Consider the following 22320-nt stretch of genomic DNA (forward strand, 5'->3'; position numbering starts at 1 on the left):
GCCGTCATTGAGTATAATTAAGGTGGAAATTGATAGATTCTTGATTGATGAGGGCAATAAGGGATACGGGGAGAAGGCAGGAGATTGGGGCTGAGAGGGAAAATGGATCAGCCATGATGAAATTACTGAGCAGACTCGATGGGCCAAATGGCCTAATTCTGCTCCTATGTTTTATGGTATCATAATGCTTCCCTATTAACTGACTATCTAATCTGAATGCTCGTGTGGTGAAAACCACACATTTGCCTTAATGAGTTCTTGGTATTTCTGGCTGTATAAACTCTATTCATGACAAAAAAAGCATGCTGCAATTTCTCAGCCTGACTCCTTTTAATTTTGTGATTGTTCTTTCATTTTCTCGTAAACCCCATTAGATATTCTGGGATGACCTTTCACAGCAAATTCTCATAGCCCTGTTATCTTCATCTTTGCTTTGAGATCTTAAATTGTGTACACTGAAAGATGAAGCACAAACCTTGTCTGACAATTGTTGCTAGATTATTTCATCTTCCTTTCTTTTCTTTTTCAGTCTTTTATTAATATCAACATTGTAAGATTGATACATAATTATTGGGATTACAAAATTACAAAATTAAAATGAACATAAAAGGATATATAAACAATAAGTACAATATAGTTAAGTCTTCCCAAATCATACATGATATGAGTCAGCATACAGAGAGGAGGTGCAGTGGCTAACGGACTGGTGCAGAGCTAACAACCTGTCTCTTAATGTGAACAAAAGAGATGGTTGTTGACTTCAGGAGGGCACAGTGCGACCACTCCCCACTGAACATCGATGGCTCCTCGGTAGAGATTAAGAGCACCAAATTTCTTGGTGTTCACCTGGCGGAGAATCTCACTTGGTCCCTCAACACCAGCTCCATTGCAAATAAAGCCCAGCAGCATCTCTACTTTCTGCGAAGGCTGAGGAAAATCCATTTCCCACCCCCGATCCTCATCACATTCTACAGGGGTTGTATTGAGAGCATCCTGAGCAGCTGCATCACTGCCTGGTTCGGAAATTGCACCATCTCGGATCACAAGACCCTGCAGCGGATAGTGAGGTCAGCTGAGAAGATCATCGGGGTCTCTCTTCCTGCCATCACGGACATTTACACTACACGCTGCATCCTCAAAGGAAACAGCATTATGAAGGACCCCATGCACCCCTCATACAATCTCTTCTCCCTCCTGCCGTCTGGGAAAAAGCTCTGAAGCATTTGGGCTCTCACGACCAGACTATGTAACAGTTTCTTCCCCCAAGCTATCAGACTCCTCAATACCCAAAGCCTGGACTGACACCTTGCCCTATTGTCCTGTTTATTATTTATTGTAATGCCTGCACTGTTTTTGCGCACTTTATGCAGTCCTGTGTAGGTCTGTAGTCTAGTGTAGCTTTCTCTGTGTTTTTTTACGTAGTTCAGTCTAGTTTTTGTATTGTGTCATGTAATACCATGGTCCTGAAAAACATTGTCTCATTTTTACTATGTACTGTACCAGCAGTTATGGTCGAAATAACAATAAAAGTGACTTGACTTGACCTTGGGTGTTGGTTTTTTTTAAATTAGGTTCTTTCAGGTTTCTTGTTTTGTAGCTACCCATAAGCCATGGAATCTCATGGTTATATAATTTGAAGTTGCTCTAACATGTGAGTTCTGGATTTACAGTCGGGGGTTTTACAATTGATATCCTATCAATGGTTTACTTTTGGTTTGGTTTTGACAGCCAAGTTTCATTTCCTGTAGGACAAGCTGCAGAAACTGGCTCTCTGAAGCAACAAGCAGAGGTTTGAAAAGGTATGTGCGCATTTTAAAAGTTGATAAGGTTTAGGGGGTTTAATTAAATCATTTAATACAGGTGCTTCTGTAGCTTAAATACTTGCTGCTAGCAAGTACCGAAGCTGCTGGGTTTTCTCTCATTACATCGGCCTGAATGAAGGCAGTGAAAGTATCACTTGTTTAATTTTGTGATGGAACAAATCATCAAAAGTAAGTCGTGAAGGGTTGTGAAATGTTCAGTGTAAGTTAACTTGGTGACCTGGCAAACAGATTCTAACATAGGAAGATGTGGAACTGTCCGTTTTGACAGGGAAAATGAAGCACATTAACTAAATGGCAAGAGATTACAGAGCTCTCAAAATGACCTTGGACATAATTCACAAAGGGCTCGAATGCAGATGTAGCAAGTAAAACGGGAAACTAACAACATGGTGTTGACTGCTGGAGGCAATGAGTGGTTATACAGGGGAATTACTGAGACCTGTCCGCCTCCACTACAGTTGCCAGTAGCCCATTCCACGCACTCATCACTCTCTGCGTAAAGAGCTTACCCCTGACATCTCCTCTGTACCTACTTCCAACCATGTTATAACTGTGTTGTGTTAGCCATTTCAACCCTGGGAAAAAGCCTCTGACTATCCACATGATCAACACCTCTCATCATCTTATACACCTCTATCAGGTCACCTCTCATCCTCTGTTGCTCCAAGGAGAAAAGGCCGAGTTCACTCAAACTATTCTAATGTCATGCCGCCCAATCCAGTCAACATCCTTGTAAATCTCCTCTGCACCCTTTCTATGGCTTCCACATCCTTCCTGTAGTGAGGCGACCAGAACTGAGCACAGTACTCCAAGTGGGGTCTGACCAGGGTCCTATATAGCTGTAACATTACCTCTCGGCTCTTGAATTTAATCCCACAGTTGATGAAGACCAATGCATCGTATGCCTTCTTAAACCACACAGTCAACCTGTGCAGCAGTCCTATGGACTCAGATCCCAGGATCCCTCTGATCCTCCACACTACCAAGAGTCGTACCATTAATACTATATTCTGCCATCATATTTGACCTACCAAAATGAATCACCTCACACTTATCTGGGTTGAACTCTATCTGCCACTTCTCAGCTCAGTTTTGCATCCTATCAATGTCCCGCTGTAAGCTCTAACAGCCCTCCACACTATCCACAACACCTCCAACCTTTGTGTTGGATCATCAGGAAACATGGGGTTCCTCCTTGTTCCGGTGGTCAAAGCGAGCATAGCAAGCATTGAGAACATCTGAAAGTGAAGCTCTGCTGTCCCCTATGTTGCAATAATTAATTTTGTAGGAGATTATGGCACAGCTGTCGAGTCCATTCTACTCCAGAATCTCCACATCGCCACAGAGATCGCTTTCAGGAGAACATACCTGCACTTCTTGTAACATTCTTGATCGCCAGACTGGAGCGCCTCTGATCTGGCTCTCAGCAGGTTCCAGATTTCATTGTTCATCCAGGGCTTCTGACTGTGGTAAACCCTGAATGATTTCATGGGGGGACACTCATGCATGGCTGTTTTAATAAAGTTTGTAGTGACTCTGGTGTAGTCATTCAGGTCCTTGGACAAGTTCTTGAACACGGCCCAGTCCACTGTCTCAAGGCAATGCTGTAACGGTTCCTCGCAAAAGGTGGGATCTCCCAGAGGCCATCCATTTTAATTCCACTCCCCATTCCGACAAGTCCGTCCATGGCCTCCTCTACTGCCACGATACAGCCACACTCAGGTTGGAGGAGTTTATAACATAGTTCATCTGGGTAGCCCCAACCTGATGGCATTAACATTGATTTCTCCAACTTCTGGTAATTACCCCACCCCCTGTCACCATTCCCCATTCTCCTCTCTTACCTCATCTCCTTACCAGCCTATCACTCCCCCTTTCCTTTCTTCCATAGCCTTCTGTCCTCTCCTGTCAGATTCCTGCTTCTCCAGCCCTGTATCTCTTTTATCCATAAACTTCCCAGCTCTTTACATCACCCCTCTCTCCCCACCCTTCCTGGTTTCACCTCTCACCTACCACCTTGTATATCTCAGCAGGTCGGGCAGCATCCGTTGAAAGGAGCAGTCAACGTTTCGGGCCGAGACCCTTCGTCAGGACTAAAGAAGGAGGGGGCAGGGGCCCTATAAAGAAGGTGGAGGAGGGTGGAATGTGCCAGGTGAAAAACCAATCAGAGGAAAGACTGAGGGGTGGGGGAGGGGAAGCAGGGAGGGGATAGGCCGGAGAGGTGAAGAAGTTATGTAAGGGGAAAGCACTATGGGTAGTAGAAGAAGGCAGAATCATGAGAGAGGTGATAGGCAGCTGGAGGAGGAGACAGAGTGAAAGTGGTATGGGGGAAGGGAGAGGGAGGGAATTACCGGAAGTTGGAGAATTCGATGTTCATACCAAGGGGCTGGAGACTACCCAGACGGTATATGAGATGTTGTTCCTCCAACTGAAGTTTGGCCTCATCATGGCAGTAGAGAAGGCCATGTATGGAGATATCCGAATGGGAATGTGAAGGAGAGTTGAAGTGAGTGGCAACCGGGAGATCCTGTCTGCTTTGGCGGACGGAGCGGAGGTGCTCGACGAAGCGGTCCCCCAATCTGCATCGGGTCTCGCCAATGTAGAGTAGACCGCACTGGGAGCACCGGATGCAATAGATTACCCCAACAGGCTCTGTGGGGAGGGACATGTGGATCAGGCGGTCATGGAGGGAACGATCCCTGTGAAAAGCACGTCCCTCCCCACAGATCTCCCACCGGGCACCGGGCACTTATCTCTGCAGGCGTAAGTGCTACACCTGTCCCTACACCTCCTCTCTTACCAGCATTCAGGGCCCCAAACAGTCCTTCCAGGTGAGGCAACACTTCACTTGTGATTCTGTTGGGATAATCTATTGCATCCGGTGCTCCCGGTGTGGCCTCCTCTACATTGGCGAGACCCAACGCAGATTGGGGGACCGCTTTGTCGAGCACCTCCGCTCCGTCCGCCACAGCAGACAGGATCTCCCGGTTGCCACTCACTTCAACTCTGCTTCAAATTCCCATTCGGATATGTCCATACATGGCCTCCTCTACTGCCATGATGAGGCCAAACTTCGGTTGGAGGAGCAACATCTCATATACCGTCTGGGTAGTCTCCAGCCCCTTGGTACGAACATTGAATTCTTCAACTTCCAGTAATTCCCTCCCTTTCCCTTCCCCTATCACACTTTCACTCTGCCTCCTCTTCTAACTGCCTATCACCTCTCTCATGATTCTGCCTTCATCTACTACCCATAGTGCTTTCCCCTTACATTCCTTCTTCACCTCTCTTGCCTATCCCCTCCCTGCTTCCCCTCCCCCATCCCTTGATCTTTCCTCTGATTGGTTTTTCACCTGGCACCACCAGCCTTCTCCTTCCCACCCTCCCCCCACCTTCTTTATAGGACTCTGCCCCCTCCCTCTTCAGTCCTGACGAAGGGTCACGGCCCCAAATGTTGACTGCTCATTTCAACGGATGCTGCCCGACCTGCTGAGCTCATCCAGCTTGTTTGTACGTCTTGATCTGACCACAGCATCTGCAGTGTAGTTTGTGTTTACCTTGTATATCTTCTCCCTCCCGCACCTTCTTAATCTGATTTCTCATTTTTTTTCCTCCAGCCCTGATGAAGGGTCTCGACCTGAAACGTCAACTGTACTCTTTTAGACAATAGACAATAGGTGCAGAAGTAGACCACTCAGCCCTTCGAGCCTGCATCGCCATTTTGCGATCATGGCTGATCATCTACTATCAATACCCGGTTCCTGCCTTGTCCCCATATCCCTTGATTCCCCTATCCATAAGATACCTATCTAGCTCCTTCTTGAAAGCATCCAGAGAATTGGCCTCCACTGCCTTCCGAGGCAGTGCATTCCAGACCCCCACAACTCTCTGGGAGAAGTTTTTCCTTAACTCTGTCCTAAATGACCTACCCCTTATTCTCAAACCATGTCCTCTGGTACTGGACTCTCCCAGCATCTGGAACATATTTCCTGCCTCTATCTTGTCCAATCCCTTAATAATCTTATATGTTGCAATCAGATCCCCTCTCAATCTCCTTAATTCCAGCGTGTACAAGCCCAGTCTCTCTAACCATGGATGCTGCCTGGCCTGCTGAGTTCCTGCAGCATTTTGTGTGTGTGTGTGTTGCTTGGATTTTGGAAAAGCTGCATCTGCAGATTTTCAATTGTTTGTGGTCGGATATCTGCATCGATGCAACGAACAAGTGAGATCTGTCCCATCTGCCTCTGATTCACAGCCTTGCCCTGAGATCGTCAATCTGATTTTCTAGGGACTGCTTATTCGCCAACAAGATACTAGGTAAGAGGGCTCATACCTCCGCGCCTTTGCCTAGTTTGAATTCCACCTCTCCTGTCGTGTTTTCGGCCACGACCATGGCGTTGACCCTTACAGACGCAGCGCTTAACCGCTCCGCATTTACCTGTCGAACTGAAGACCATTTTGTGGTCCGTTGTTAAGAGGAAATTTACATGCTGCAGACTGCAGTGAAATTAGTTCAAAAGGAGTATATTAATGCACTTTAGTTTGTTATTTAAGTGTGATTCATCTGTAGATTTTATCCTTACCTTCCTTGTGTACTGCTATGTTCGGAGAAACATTGTCTCGTCTCTGTGTACATTATATGATTATAAACGTTATATTCATAAGTATGTTAAATGGCAATAAACGACTTGACCAGTAAGTGTGGGCGATTCTGTAAACATCCAAGTAATGGAAATTCACTCTTACGAAACTTGTATTAATTTTTATTTTTTCTCTCTCTCTCTCACACACACGAACACATTTTGGCGCATGCGCAGACGGCGCGCTTCTCGTTAACAATAAGTCCCGATAGAGATCGGTTTTATTGTGAATTCAATCCCTCCCCATCCCCATAATATGGGTGTCTTCTGTAATCTTTTTAAAAAGTTCTAAATGCATGTTAAAAGTAAGCGAGCAGTTGACGCAAACTTACTGCCAGATGAGGAGAATAAACGGGAAAGAAAGGAATAACAGAATACTGTAACTATCTTGGAATGATCTTCACAGCAGAAGACACTAAAAATATCCCAGTAGTATCAGATATTCAAGGTGCTAGAGGAAAGGGAGAATCTCTGACTCCAGCAAAAGAACTAGAGAAACTATTGCAGTTGTAGATGTGAAGTGCCTGGGAGCTAACAGTATGTTACCCATTTAAAGGAAATGGCTGCAGGGACAGTGGAACCATTGGTTGGACTTCACCAAAATTCCCAGGATTCTGGAAAAGGGTTTAGAGGATTAGAAAACACCAGGTATGATATTACTGTTCAAAGTTGCCAGTTAGCCTAGCATTTGTCTTTGGGAAAATGCTAGAATCCATGATTAAGGAGGTAATAGAGACTCACCGATCAGAATCAATGTCTGTCATGTATAAAACTCTGCTGATGTTCTCTGAGGCTGTAATAGTAAAGGTGGATGGAAGAGAATGTGTATTTGGATTTGAAGGAAGCAGGGGCCCACATAACAGCAGCGTAGCCCTGCAGTTGGCTTGACGCTATTACAACACCAGTGACTTGGGTTCGTCCCGCCATTGCCAGTAAGGAGTTTGTACATCCACCCGGTGACCACAAGAGTTTCCTTTTGGTGCTCTACTTTCCAAAGACGTACAAGTTAGTAGGTTAAAGACGAATTGGGTGGCATGGGCTCATTTGGCCAGAATGGCCTGTGACTGTGTTGTATCTCTAAATAAAAATCAAAGTAAAAGACTACTGCTCAAAATAAGAAGGTTGTTGGCAAAATATTGACATAGGTGGGAGTGTGGCCATCAGAAGACAGAGGGTTATTTTTGGTTTGCAGTCAGTTTCAGTTTCTAGTATGGTGCCACCGGGAGATGGAGCTTCAAGTCTTTATTAATGACTTGGAGCAGGAGTGGGGCGTACTATAGGCAAAATTGCTGATGGTACAGAAAAGCGAGGTTATGAACTTTTCACAAGACCACAAAAAGCCTGTAAAGGGAATTGAAAAGTTAAGTAAATGAGCAAGAAGTTGTTAGATGTATGGAATGAGCTGCCTGAGGAAGTGGTAGAAGTGGATACAATTACAACATTTCAATTCTTGGGATAAAGGGATTGACTTATGAAGAGAGGCTGTGCAGGTTGGGTCAGTGCTCAGTGGAGTTTAGACGGACGTGAGGTGACATCATTGAAACGTAAGCTTCTGAGGAAGGTTTAAAGGAAAATTCTTGTAAAGGGTTGCTCTTTAGTTGCGTTACAGGACAGAGTTTCACAAGGGGTTAACCACTTTAGATGGAAATAAGAAGAACTTAATTTTTAAATCTATCTATACTACCCCTTGGCCTGAACAGTCCCGTACTTACAGCTACTGATTGCAACATTTCAGTGGTAAACACAACCATTGTCCTCAGGCACAAATTAGTCAAATGACAAGTCCCCCAGAGACATCTCCTCATTTGCCCTCTCAAGTGAGCAGGGCATAATACTCAATCCAGATTGGCTGGATCTGAATGGTCTTTTCCTGATTGGTTAGCTTGAATTGGCCTTCTTCTGATTTTTAGGACAATCCCTTTTCAGAAATATGTGATCCCAGACTGGAGTTATCTCTACAGGCTCAGAACTGATGTTTAGGTCCCCCACATGCTGCATCTCCAGTGATGCCCAAGTCTTTCTATTTTGTCTCTCAGAGGATCTTGACTCAGGATTCTCTCCTCATAGAGCCATGGAGGCAGAGTTAATGAACATATTCAAATCAGAGACTGATTTACATCCAGGGGTACAGGAAGCGTGTAGGGGAGGTGGTGTTGAGGCCAAGGTAGTATCAGCCATAATCACACTGAATGCTGGAGCAGGTTCAAGAGGCCCATCCAGCTCATTCCTGTGCTTGCTTATTCTAAAGGTTCCTAGAGGAATTAGTTTGCTGTCACCATGCTGAAGGAAGTCACCGGGACCGGATGGGATGTACCCTAGGCTACTGTGGGAAGCGAGGGAGGAGATCGCTGAGCCTCTGGCAATGATCCTTGCATCAGCAATGAGGAGGGGAGAGGTTCCCGAGGATTGGAGGGTTGCGGATGTTGTTCTGTTATTCAAGAAAGGGAGTAGAGATAGCTCAGGAAATTATAGACAAGTGAGTCTTACTTTAGTTGATGGAGAAGATCCTGAGAGGCAGGATTTATGAACATTTGGAGAGGCATAATATGATTAGGAATAGTCAGCATGGCTTTGTCAAGGGCAGGTCATGCCTTATGAGCCTGATTGAATTTTTTGAGGATGTGACTAAACACATTGATGAAGGTAGAGCCATAGATGTAGTGTATATGAATTTCAGCAATGCATTTTACAAAGTACCCCATGCAAGACTTATTGAGAAAGTAAGGAGGCATGGGATCCAAGGGGACATTGCTTTGTGGATCCAGAACTGGCTTGCACACAGAAGGCAAAGAGTGGTTGTAGACGGGTCATATTCTGCATGGAGGTCAGTGACCAGTGGTGTGCCTCAGGGATCTGTTCTGGGACCCCTACTCTTTGTGATTTTTATAAATGACCTGGATGAGGAAGTGGAGGGTTGTGTTTGTAAATTTGCTGATGACAGAAAGGTTGGGGATGTTGTGGATAGTGTGGAGGGCTGTCAGAGGTTACAACGGGACATTGATAGGATGCAAAACTGGGCTGAGAAGTGGCAGATGGAGTTCAACCCAGATAAATGTGAGATGGTTCATTTTGGTAGGTTAAATATGATGGCAGATTAATGGTCAGAGGGATCTTGGGGTCTGAGTCCATAGGACGCTCAAAGCTGCTAAGTAGGTTGACTGTGGTTAAGAAGACATACAGTGTATTGGCCTTCATCAATTGTGGGATTGAATTTAAGAGCCAAGAGGTAATGTTGCAGCTATATAGGACCCTGATCAGACCCCACGGAGCACTGTGCTCAATTCTGTTTGCCTCACTATAGGAAGGATGTGGAAACCATAGAAAGGGTGCAGAGGAGATTTACAAGGACGTTGCCTGGATTGGGGAGCATGCCTTATGAGAATAGGTTGAGAGAACTCGTCCTTGGAGCGATGGAGGATGAGAGGTGACTTGATAGAGGTGTGCAAGATAATGAGAGGCATTGATCATGTGGATAGTCAGAGGCTTTTCCCTAGGGCTAAATTCGCTAGCACAAGAGGGCACAGTTTTAAGGTGCTTGGAAGTAGGTACAGAGGAGATGTCAGGGGTAAGTTTTTTACGCAGAGAGTGGTGAGTGTGTGGAATGGGCTGCCGGCAGCGGTCGAGGCGGAAATGATAGGGTCTTTTAAGAGACTTTTGGATGGCTACATGAAGCTTAGAAAAATAAGGGGCTATGGGTAAAGCTTAGGTAGTTCTAAGGTAGGGATATGTTTGGCACAGCTTTGTGGGCCAAAGGGCCTGTATTGTGCTGTACGTTTTCTATGTTTCTATGAAGCTTGGGCTTCAGAATGGCCACTACACTTCAGGCACACAATTCCCTTGGGGCGTTCGGATGTGCTGTATGTGTGGAAATTAAGAGAGAGTTAACACTTCAGGTGAGTTCTCTCTCATCAGGTCTGAGAGACGGTTTGTGGTTTAGTATTATTGTGATATGTATGGTGAAGAGCTTATCTTGCATACTCTTTATACATCTGTAAGTGGATTGAGGTGGAACAAGGCAAGGCAAAAATAAAATGTATTAAAGTGTAACAGCCACAGAGAAAGTGTAGTGCAGTAACCAATAATGTGCAAGATCACAATGAGTTAGTAAAGGAACTCAGACAGAAAGTTGCAGAGAACGAAGAACAAGAGAATGTCATCAACAGGTTTCAGAGCTGGTGCGTAGATGGATCGGTGGCAGAAAATCTAAAATAATCACTCAGAATAAGAGCAGTGAATGCACTGGTGGATTTCTTTCCACATACAGCCAGCAGGTCTTCATCTCATCTGTGGAACACCAGCCCTGCAAGTCCATTCTGGTCAGCTGTGACCAGAAACTGGCCTCTAGCTTATGTTCGCCTTTTCAAGTTGAAGGTTATTGCATTCAACACGTTTAGCACCACAACATGGCACCGTACATATAACTCACACAGCACAGGAAGTACACAACATGTACCGTACATATAACTCACACAGCACAGGAAGTACACAACATGGTACCGTACATATAACTCACACAGCACAGGAAGTACACAACATGTACCGTACATATAACTCACACAGCACAGGAAGTACACAACATGGTACCGTACATATAACTCACACAGCACAGGAAGTACACAACATGGCACCGTACATATAACTCACACAGCACAGGAAGTACACAACATGGTACCGTACATATAACTCACACAGCACAGGAAGTACACAACATGGCACCGTACATATAACTCACACAGCACAGGAAGTACACAACATGGTACCGTACATATAACTCACACAGCACAGGAAGTACACAACATGGCACCGTACATATAACTCACACAGCACAGGAAGTACACAACATGGCACCGTACATATAACTCACACAGCACAGGAAGTACACAACATGGCACCGTACATATAACTCACACAGCACAGGAAGTACACAACATGGCACCGTACATATAACTCACACTGCACAGGAAGTACACAACATGGCACCGTACATATAACTCACACAGCACAGGAAGTACACAACATGGCACCGTACATATAACTCACACTGCACAGGAAGTACACAACATGGTACCGTACATATAACTCACACAGCACAGGAAGTACACAACATGTACCGTACATATAACTCACACAGCACAGGAAGTACACAACATGGTACCGTACATATAACTCACACAGCACAGGAAGTACACAACATGGTACCGTACATATAACTCACACAGCACAGGAAGTACACAACATGGTACCGTACATATAACTCACACAGCACAGGAAGTACACAACATGGTACCGTACATATAACTCACACAGCACAGGAAGTACACAACATGGTACCGTACATATAACTCACACAGCACAGGAAGTACACAACATGGTACCGTACATATAACTCACACAGCACAGGAAGTACACAACATGGCACCGTACATATAACTCACACAGCACAGGAAGTACACAACATGGTACCGTACATATAACTCACACAGCACAGGAAGTACACAACATGGTACCGTACATATAACTCACACAGCACAGGAAGTACACAACATGGTACCGTACATATAACTCACACAGCACAGGAAGTACACAACATGGTACCGTACATATAACTCACACAGCACAGGAAGTACACAACATGGTACCGTACATATAACTCACACAGCACAGGAAGTACACAACATGGTACCGTACATATAACTCACACAGCACAGGAAGTACACAACATGGTACCGTACATATAACTCACACAGCACAGGAAGTACACAACATGGTACCGTACATATAACTCACACAGCACAGGAAGTACACAACATGGCACCGTACATATAACTCACACAGCACAGGAAGTACACAACATGTACCGTACATATAACTCACACAGCACAGGAAGTACACAACATGGTACCGTACATATAACTCACACAGCACAGGAAGTACACAACATGGCACCGTACATATAACTCACACAGCACAGGAAGTACACAACATGTACCGTTCATATAACTCACACAGCACAGGAAGTACACAACATGTACCGTACATATAACTCACACAGCACAGGAAGTACACAACATGTACCGTACATATAACTCACACAGCACAGGAAGTACACAACATGTACCGTACATATAACTCACACAGCACAGGAAGTACACAACATGGTACCGTACATATAACTCACACAGCACAGGAAGTACACAACATGGTACCGTACATATAACTCACACAGCACAGGAAGTACACAACATGGTACCGTACATATAACTCACACAGCACAGGAAGTACACAACATGTACCGTACATATAACTCACACAGCACAGGAAGTACACAACATGGTACCGTACATATAACTCACACAGCACAGGAAGTACACAACATGGTACCGTACATATAACTCACACAGCACAGGAAGTACACAACATGGCACCGTACATATAACTCAGACAGCACAGGAAGTACACAACATGTACCGTACATATAACTCAGACAGCACAGGAAGTACACAACATGTACCGTACATATAACTCACACAGCACAGGAAGTACACAACATGTACCGTACATATAACTCACACAGCACAGGAAGTACACAACATGGTACCGTACATATAACTCACACAGCACAGGAAGTACACAACATGGTACCGTACATATAACTCACACAGCACAGGAAGTACACAACATGGTACCGTACATATAACTCACACAGCACAGGAAGTACACAACATGGTACCATACATATAACTCACACAGCACAGGAAGTACACAACATGTACCGTACATATAACTCACACAGCACAGGAAGTACACAACATGGTACCGTACATATAACTCACACAGCACAGGAAGTACACAACATGGTACCGTACATATAACTCACACAGCACAGGAAGTAATATTACCACAAATAGGTTAATGAAACAAGTTCAAAAATGAACAGTAGAACACTTCTGGCGCTTCATATGAGATGAGACCTGGGTGGCGGCAGGAAGTTCAGTGGACTCAGAGCCTGAGGGAAGAGGCCATTTCCCATCCTAACAGTCCTTGCTCTCGTGCTTCTGTACCTCCTGCCTGATTGTTTGACAGATGGGAGAGATCAATGACAATGCTAAAGCCCCTGCGTATGCAGCACTCCTGATCAATTTTCATAAGGATCAATAGCCTGATATATGTTTATTTACTACACAGGAGGCCATTCAGGCCATCAAATATTTGCTGGCTCTCAGACCTTTGCCATCCTGCAGCTTATTTTGTTGTAATCTTTTTTATCTGTCACACAGGCCCACCAACTCACATCTCTTGCTCCCCAATTGCACCAAGGACACTTTACAGCAGACAATTAATGTGCTGTAATTTGCCCCATGTCATTGGGACTTGGGACGTAACCAGACAACCTAGGTGGATCCAATGTCTGAACTCCATATTGCCAGCAGCAGAGGTCAGGATTGAACTCAGGCTGCAGGGGCTGCCCTGCCTCCATTGCCCCTCCAAGTGACCCTGTGTAGTTGTGTTGTGTTGTGAAGTCTGCATATGTAGACAGTGGCTCAAAACATGTGGATACTGGCATCTTGCATACCCATGACCTTTACCAAATAGAAGGCCCAAGGGCAATGAAAACGTAGGGAGCACTACCATTTGTAAGATGTCACACCATTCTGACTTGGAAATAGATTGCCTTCCTTCACTGTCGCGGGGTCAAATGCCTGGAACTCTGTCCCTGTGGGTATACCCAAACTTCAAACACTGTAGTGGTTCAAGAAGGCAGTTCACCGCCATCTTCTCAACCCAGTGGTCAGCACAACTGGATACCAGCACCCCAGGTTCAATTCCTGCCTCTGCCTGTAAGGAGTTTGTATACTCTCCCCGTGATCGTGTGGGTTTCCTCTGGGTGCTCTGGTTTCCTCCCACAGTTCAAAGATGGTCATTAATTGGTCATTGTAGATTGTCCTGTGATTAGGCTAGGATTAAATCAGGGAATTGCTGGGCAGCGTGGTTCAAGTGGGAATAAATTCTCAAGGGCAATTGGGGTTGAGCAATTAAATGCTGGCTCAGCCAGCAAACCTCACATCACTTGAAAAAAACCCTGCAAGGATCCGGTGATCTCTGAGGCACAAGAGCTCTCTCACTTTGTTCAAACGGATCGGTAACATCCAGTCACTGTGTTGACATTCAACAGACCGCAGAGTCAATCACACCCAAGAGTTCTCACATACTGAAATTCCCCCTTTTTCCAAAGCAACTTTCTAAATAAAGAATATGATTTAAAGTTGATATGACGTGTCCAGAATAAAGCGTTTTAAAATCACAAGCTTTAGAATATGTTGTGTATGGAAATTATAGTCTACACTGAATTTAAGTGGCTTAAAGCTTGGTAAACAAGAATTTTGGCGTAGAAAGTTATGAAAACCCCATTTTGTTATGGAGTTACCGGATATTTTCAGTGAGGTCTTTTTGCCGAATACTTGAATTTGATCAGTTCCAGTGATGTCAGCACTGGAGAGATTGCAAGCAGTGCAGTTTATGAAGAGAAGCAGACCATTAACAACATCAGCTTTTCGGTGGTTAACCGTACTTGCAGCGTTAGTTGTACAGACCAACACCAATAGGAACAACAAACAAGAAGTTGGTGGAACTCAGTGGGTTAGGCAACATTTGCAGAGGGAAATAGATGATCCATGATTTGCGTCAAGACCAGTCCCGATGAAGGGTCATTGACTGTTACTTCACTCTATTAACACTGCCCGATTCACTGAATTCACCCAGTTGCTCCAGATTCCAGCATTTGAACACAGGAAATCGGAGCAGGAGTTGGCCAACTGACCCATTAAAGACCGTTCAGTCATTCAATAAGATCATTACTGCTATGATCATGGACCTTTCTCCATAAGGTCATAGGTAATTCCCTTATTATGCAAAAATCTATCTATGTGTCATTGATCATGTGGATAGCCAGAGGCTTTTTTCCCTGGACTGAAATGGATAACTGAGGGGCATAAGGTGCTTGGAAATAGGTTCTGAGGGGATGTCAGGGGTAAGTTTTTCACACAGAGAGTGGTGAGTGCATGGAATGTATTGCTGGCGACAGTGGTGGAGGCGGATGCAATAGAGTCTTTTAACAGCCTCTTGGATAGGTACGTGGAGCTTAGAAAAATACAGGGTTATGTGTGAGGGAAATTCTAGGCAGTCTCTAGAGCAGGTTACATGGTCGGCGCAACATTGTGGCCAAAGGGTCTGTAAAGTGCTGTTAATTTCTATGTTCTATGTGTCTTCAATACATTAAATGAGGTAACCTCTACAGTTAGCAGAGGACTTCACAGATTTACTGCTCTCTGTGAAAGGCAGTTCTTCCTTATCTTCAGCTGAATCTTAAGCCTAGGCATTTTAGTTTTTGTCTCACTTACCAATGGAAACAACTTTCATCCCTCTGTCCTTTCTATCCCTTTCATAATTTTCCATGTTACTATATGATTGTCTCTCATTCTGAATTCCAGTGAACGTAGTCCCAGGCTACCTCAATCTCTTCTCATAGGTTAACCCCCTCATTTCCAGAACAAAAACCTGGTAAACTACCTCCAACGCCAGTCTATCATTTCTCAAGTAAGAACATCAGAGCTAAATGCAGTACTCCAAGTGCCCTTTACAGTTACAGCATAACCTCCATGCACTTAAATTCATTCCATTTGCCCTCTTGATAACTTGCTGCACCTGCAAACCACTCTTTTGCGATTCATGCACCAGCACTCACGAGTCCCTCTGCACAGCAGCACACTGCAGTCTTTCACCATTTAAACAATAATCTCATCTTCTATTTTTCCTTCCAAGGTGGATGACCTCACATTTAACAACACCATACTCCATTTGCCAGACTCTTGCCCACTTATTTAATCTATGTCTCTTTGCATCTTCTACAATTTGCTTTTCCTCTTATTTTAGTGCCAGCAGCAAAATTAGATCTGCTACACTCAGTGCCCCCTTATAGATCCTTATTATATATCATTTTATTTATTTATTAAATTTTAGAAAATTACAAGAATAAATGTAATGATGAAATAGTAAGAAAAATAATATTAACCCTCCCCCCAACCCTTTTCGAAAGAAAGAAAAAGAAAGAAGAGAAAGATTGCCTGGATATCGGAGGATCCCCACATGCTCCATGGAGTTCAAAATAATTTTAATATTTTTTTTCTTTTCCCAATTACTTTATAATTTTATCTTCAAAGGACCTATGTATTTAATCCTATCTTTTGTAAGTATGGGAACCAAATTTTCAAAAATATATCATATTCATTTCTTAGACTGTATGTAATTTTTTCAAGTGGAATACAACTATGTATTTCATTATTCCAACGATCCATAGTTAAATATAAATCAGATTTCCAAGTAACTGTGATAACTTTTTTGGCTACTGCCAATGCAATTTTTATAAATTTTTTCTGATACTTATTCAATTTAAGTTTCAGTATTATCCCTTCAATGTCTCCTAATAAAAATAATACTGGACTATGTGGAAGTTGTACTCCAGTAATTTGTTCCAATAAAAGTCTTAGATTTATCCAAAATGGTTGAATTTTAAAACAAGACCAAGTAGAATGTAAAAAAGTACCAATTTCTTGATTACATCGAAAACATTGGTCAGACATATTTAAATTTAATCTATTTATTTTCTGTGGTGTTATATATAATTGATGTAAAAAATTATATTGTATTAATCTAAGTCGAACATTTATTGTATTTCTCATACTATCAGAATATAATCTTGATCAATTTTTTCCATCAATTTTAACATTCAAATCAGATTCCCATTTTTGTCTTGATTTATGAATTCCTAATTTAATTGTCTGTTTTTGAATCAAATTATACATACAAGATATAATTTTTTTAATTTTTCCTTTCTGAATTAATATTTCTATTTAACTAGGTTTTGGCATCAACATTGTTTGACCCAGCTTTTCTCGTAAATAAGCTTTTAATTGAAAATAACAAAAAAGAGTATTATTTGATATTTTATATTTATTTTTTAATTGATCAAACGACATCAATATACCTCTTTCAAAACAATCACCTATATATTTAATCCCCTTTTGGAACCAGTTATGTAAAAGTTTATTATCCATTGTAAAAGGAATAAGCCTATTTTGAATTAAAGTTCTTTTTGCTAGTAAAGATTTCTTTATCTCATCATCCATATTTACCTTATTCCATAAATCAATCAAGTGTCTTAATATAGGAGATTCTTTTTTTTCCCGTATCCATTTGGTTTCCCATTTATATATAAAATCTTCTGGTATGTTTTCTCCTATCTTATCTAATTCTATTCTAATCCATGCCGGTTTTTCTTCATCAAAAAAAGATGCAATAAATCTAAGTTGATTTGCTTTATAATAATTCTTAAAATTTGGAAGTTGTAACCCTCCTAAATCAAATTTACATGTCAATTTTTCCAATGATATTCTTGACATCTTTCCTTTCCAAAGAAATTTCCTTACATATTTATTCAGTTCTTGAAAAAACTTCTGAGGTAATTGTATTGGTAAAGTTTGAAATAAATATTGCAATCTAGGAAATATATTCATTTTTACAGCATTAACTCTACCTATTAATGTTATTGGTAACATCATCCATTTATCAAGATCCTCTTTTATTTTTTTTAATAATGGCAAATAATTTTGTTTATATAAATTTTTTACAGCATTATCAACTCTAATACCTAAATATTTTATCCCATTTATTGACCATCGAAATTGAGTTACTAATCGACATTGATTATAATTTCCTTTAGTAAGGGGTAAATTTCACTTTTATCCCAATTTACTTTATACCCTGATACTTTCCCATATTCTTCCAATCTAAAAGATAATCTTTGCAAAGATTGCAATGGGTTTGTTAAATAAATCAAAACATCATCAGCAAATAAATTAATCTTATATTCTTCTTGATTAACTCTAAAGCCCCCAATGTCTGAATCTGTTTTAATTAATTCAGCTAGTGGTTCTATTGCCAATACAAATAAAGCAGGTGATAATGGGCAGCCTTGTCTAGCTGACCTTGTTAAGCAAAATGGTGTTGAAATCTGACCATTTGTAACTACTTTAGCTTGAGGGTTAGTATTTAAAGTTTTAATCCATTGTATAAAAGATTTTCCTAACTCATATTTTTCCAATACCTTAAATAAAAAATCCCATTCCAATCTATCAAATGCTTTCTCTGCATCCAAAGCAACTGCCACACTCATTTCCTCTCTTTTTTGTGCCAAATGAATTATACTAAGTAACCGGGTTATATTATCCATTGATTGTCTGTTTTTAATAAAACCTGTTTGATCCATATGTATTAATTTTGGTAAATATTTAGATATTCTATTAGATAAAATTTTTGCTAGTATTTTATCATCTATATTCAACAAAGAAATAGGCCTATATGATGTTGGTTTTAAAGGATCTCTATCTTTTTTTGGCAATACAGTTATGATCGCTGTTAAAAAAGATTGTGGGAGTTTATGCATTCTTTCCACCTGGTATATTAATTCCATAAAAGGAGAAATTAATAAATCTTTAAATTTTTTTATAAAATTCAGGAGGAAAACCATCTTCTCCTGGGGATTTATTACTCTGAAGTGATCCTAAAGCTTCTTCAACCTCTTTTAATGTAAAGGGCATATCTAATCCTTTCTGTTCTTCCAAATTTAATTTTGGAAGGGTTATTTGTGATAGAAATTTATCTATCTCAGCAATCTTATTTTGCGATTCTGATTGATATAGTTCAGTATAAAATTTTTGTAAAGTTTCATTAATTTCTAAAGGTTTATAAGTAACCTTATTTACACTTTTTCTAATTGCATTTATTGTTTTAGAAGCCTGTTCTGTTTTCAACTGCCAGGCAAGAATTTTATGTGATCTTTCACCTAATTCGTAATATTTCTGTTTAGTTCTCATAATTACTTTTTCTGTACGATATGTCTGGAGTGTATTATATTGTAGTTTTTTATTAATAAGTTGTCTTCGTTTTTCTTCTGTCGTATATCTTTGAGATTCTTTTTCTAACTTTATGATATCTTTTTCCAATTGATCTATTTCTGCTGTGTATTCCTTCTTAATTTTAGATGTATAACTTATAATCTGACCCCTTAAATATGCTTTCATCGCTTCCCATAATACAATTTTATCCTCAACTGAATGTAAATTTGTATCCAAAAAAAATTGAATTTGTTTTTTCATAAAATCACAAAAATCTTGATGTTTTAATAAAATTGAATTAAATCTCCATCTATAGATTGATTCCTCCTTATCCATCATTATCATTGTCATTATCAAGGGGGAATGATCTGACAATATTCTTGCTTTATTCCACACTTTTCACTCTATCTTGAAAATTTTTTGATAATAAAAAAAATCAATCCTTGAGTAAGTTTTATGTCTATTTGAATAAAATGAATAATCTCTTTCTCTTGGATTAATTTTTCTCCATATATCAATTAGATTTAAATCTTTCATTAATGATAAAGTTAGTTTTATTACTTTTGATTTTGTAGCAACTTTAGTTGATCTATCCAAAACTGGATCTAAACAAAAATTAAAATCTCCACCTATTAATATTTTATCATGTGCATCAGCCAAGTTCAAAAAAACTTCTTGTATGAATTTTGCATCATTTTCATTTGGTGCATAAATGTGCATAAATGTTCATAAAAGTCCATAATTCTGAAAAAATTTGACAATGTATAATCACATATCTCCCCACAGAATCAATTATTACATTTTGTATTTTAATTGGTAAAGATTTATTAACCAAAATTGCAACTCCTCTCGATTTTGAATTAAATGAAGCTGCAATGACATTTCCAACCCAATCTCTCTTTAATTTCGTGTTCTGTTTCTGTTAAATGTGTTTCTTGTAAAAAGGCTATATCTCATTTCACTTTCTTAATATATGTTAAAACTCTTTTTCTTTTCACAGGTCCATTAATTCCATTAACATTAAAACTTAAAAAATTAACTAAATTAATCATTCATAATACCTTGGGAACTCTTTAAAATTCTCCATGTTGCTATGAGTCTCTCCCCAACCATCCAGGCAAAAAAGAAGAAAAATAGAAGAAAGATAACTAATATATAAGAAAAAAAAACAAAATACCCCCCCCCCACTAATGTTGCGAATAAAAAGAACACAACATTACCCCCCCCCCATTTTACGGGTCATGGCAATCGCCATGATTGTACACGCGAAACTCGCAGCCATTGATCAGGAGCTCCTCCAGCTCCCCCGCAAAAGCAAAAAAAAAGATATTAGTGAAGAAAAAAAAGAAAATAATTAATGTCTCTACTCCCAATTAATACTCCTTGACTATTTTTTTTTCTTATAAATGTCCGACAAGTCCAACCTTGTTTCAGTCTTCATCATTAGTCCATTTCATTTCTATAATTCTTTACTCCTCTTCGTGGACATCAGGTAATTCTTGTACAAATTTCTCCGCTTTCCGGTAGTCAACGAAAAATCTTCTTTCTTCGTTATCCAGGAAAATTATCAATTTTGCTGGGTAGTTCAATAAGAATTTATAGCCCTTTTCCCATAAAGATTTTTTCACTGGATTAAATTCCTTCCGCCTCTTCAGAAGATCATAACTTATGTCTGGATTTTAAAAAACACTTTTCCCTTCTATCATCAATGGCCCATTTCTCTTTTTAGCACCTTGAGTAGCTGCCTTCAAGATCATTTCTTAATCTTGGTACCTTAAGCATTTTATCAAAATTGATCTTGGATTTTGATCTTGTTGAGGTCTTGGTCATAAAGCTCTGTGTGCTCTTTCAATTTCAATTACTTGGCTTTCTTCTTTCATTTCCAAAATTTTTGGAATCCATTCTTGAAAGAATTTTATTGGATTTTCTCCCTCTGTACCTTCCATAAGACCAACAATTTTGATATTATTTCGTCTACTAGAGTTTTCAAGCGCATCTATTTTTTCCAACATCCGTTTTCTTTCTGTTGTCCAGGCAAGATTATTATCTTCTATCTTAACTATTCTTTCAGTGTTTTCTTCAACTTTTACTTCCATCTCTTTAACTTTGTTATCCATCTTCTTTTGTTTTTCCACCACATTATCGAGTGTATTCTGCATCCTTCTTATATCTGTTCTTATAGCTTTTAATTCATTCGTCATATATATCAGGATATCTTTTATGTCTCCTTTAATCTCCTCTTTCTTTTCCTCTTTTTCTTCCTCTGAATTTTCTAAAGAGTCTGATTCTACTTCCGATTCACTGCCAGCCGTAGTTGGGATTTGTAGTTTTGTTAATATCTGTTCATGCATACTTCCGCGCATGCGTTGTTCTTGCCGTTTCTTCTTAGAGACCGCCGACATTGCTGCAACTTCCTGTCCCGCATCTTCAGAAGTGCCATGCACTTCGCCGGGAGGAGATCCAACTTGAATCCGAGGCTTCGCCGAGACGGTTAGGCCTTTTTCCCCGCCGATTTGCGCAGTCTTCGAAGTAGTAGCTTTCTTCTGTTTCAGTTTAGGAGCCATATCAAAAGATAATCCTGAGTTGTTTATAGTAGGTATTTATTAAAACTTCTTCATTTAAACCTTATTTCATTACTTTTTACGAGGGAGCTGGATTCCCAACGTCTCGACCCTACGACATCACGTGACCCCCCCCCCCCTTACCTTTATTATATATCATGAACAGTTGTGGGCCCAGCGCCCTACTTACCACTGAGTGCCAACCAAGCACCCTGTATCCCAACTCTCTGCCTTTGTTTGGTTAACCTCTCTCCAACTCCGTGAACCTTATTGAACCCTCCAGAAATCCAAATATGCAACATCCACCTGTTGCTCTCTATCCACTGTGCTCATTACATCCTCAAAA

At 40.9% G+C, this 22320-nt stretch overlaps 1 protein-coding gene across 4 annotated transcripts in view; it reads left to right on the forward strand.

Annotated features, from left to right (window-relative positions):
- Positions 1–1755: 1755 nt before the first annotated feature.
- The window catches only part of LOC140742222 (leukocyte elastase inhibitor-like), a 47746-nt gene continuing 27181 nt past the window's right edge, over positions 1756–22320 (forward strand). The window contains exon 1 of one of the 4 annotated variants that reach the window (XM_073023856.1): positions 1756–1799. The gene's annotated coding sequence lies outside the window, so the exon portion shown is untranslated. Of the gene's footprint in view, positions 1800–21789; positions 22010–22320 lie in introns of those variants that run through there. The other 3 variants (XM_073023855.1, XM_073073055.1, XM_073073056.1) reach the window with 3 other exon arrangements.

The sequence above is a fragment of the Hemitrygon akajei genome, chromosome 20, assembly GCF_048418815.1.
Source record: "Hemitrygon akajei chromosome 20, sHemAka1.3, whole genome shotgun sequence".
NCBI classification, from domain to species: Eukaryota; Metazoa; Chordata; class Chondrichthyes; order Myliobatiformes; family Dasyatidae; genus Hemitrygon; species Hemitrygon akajei.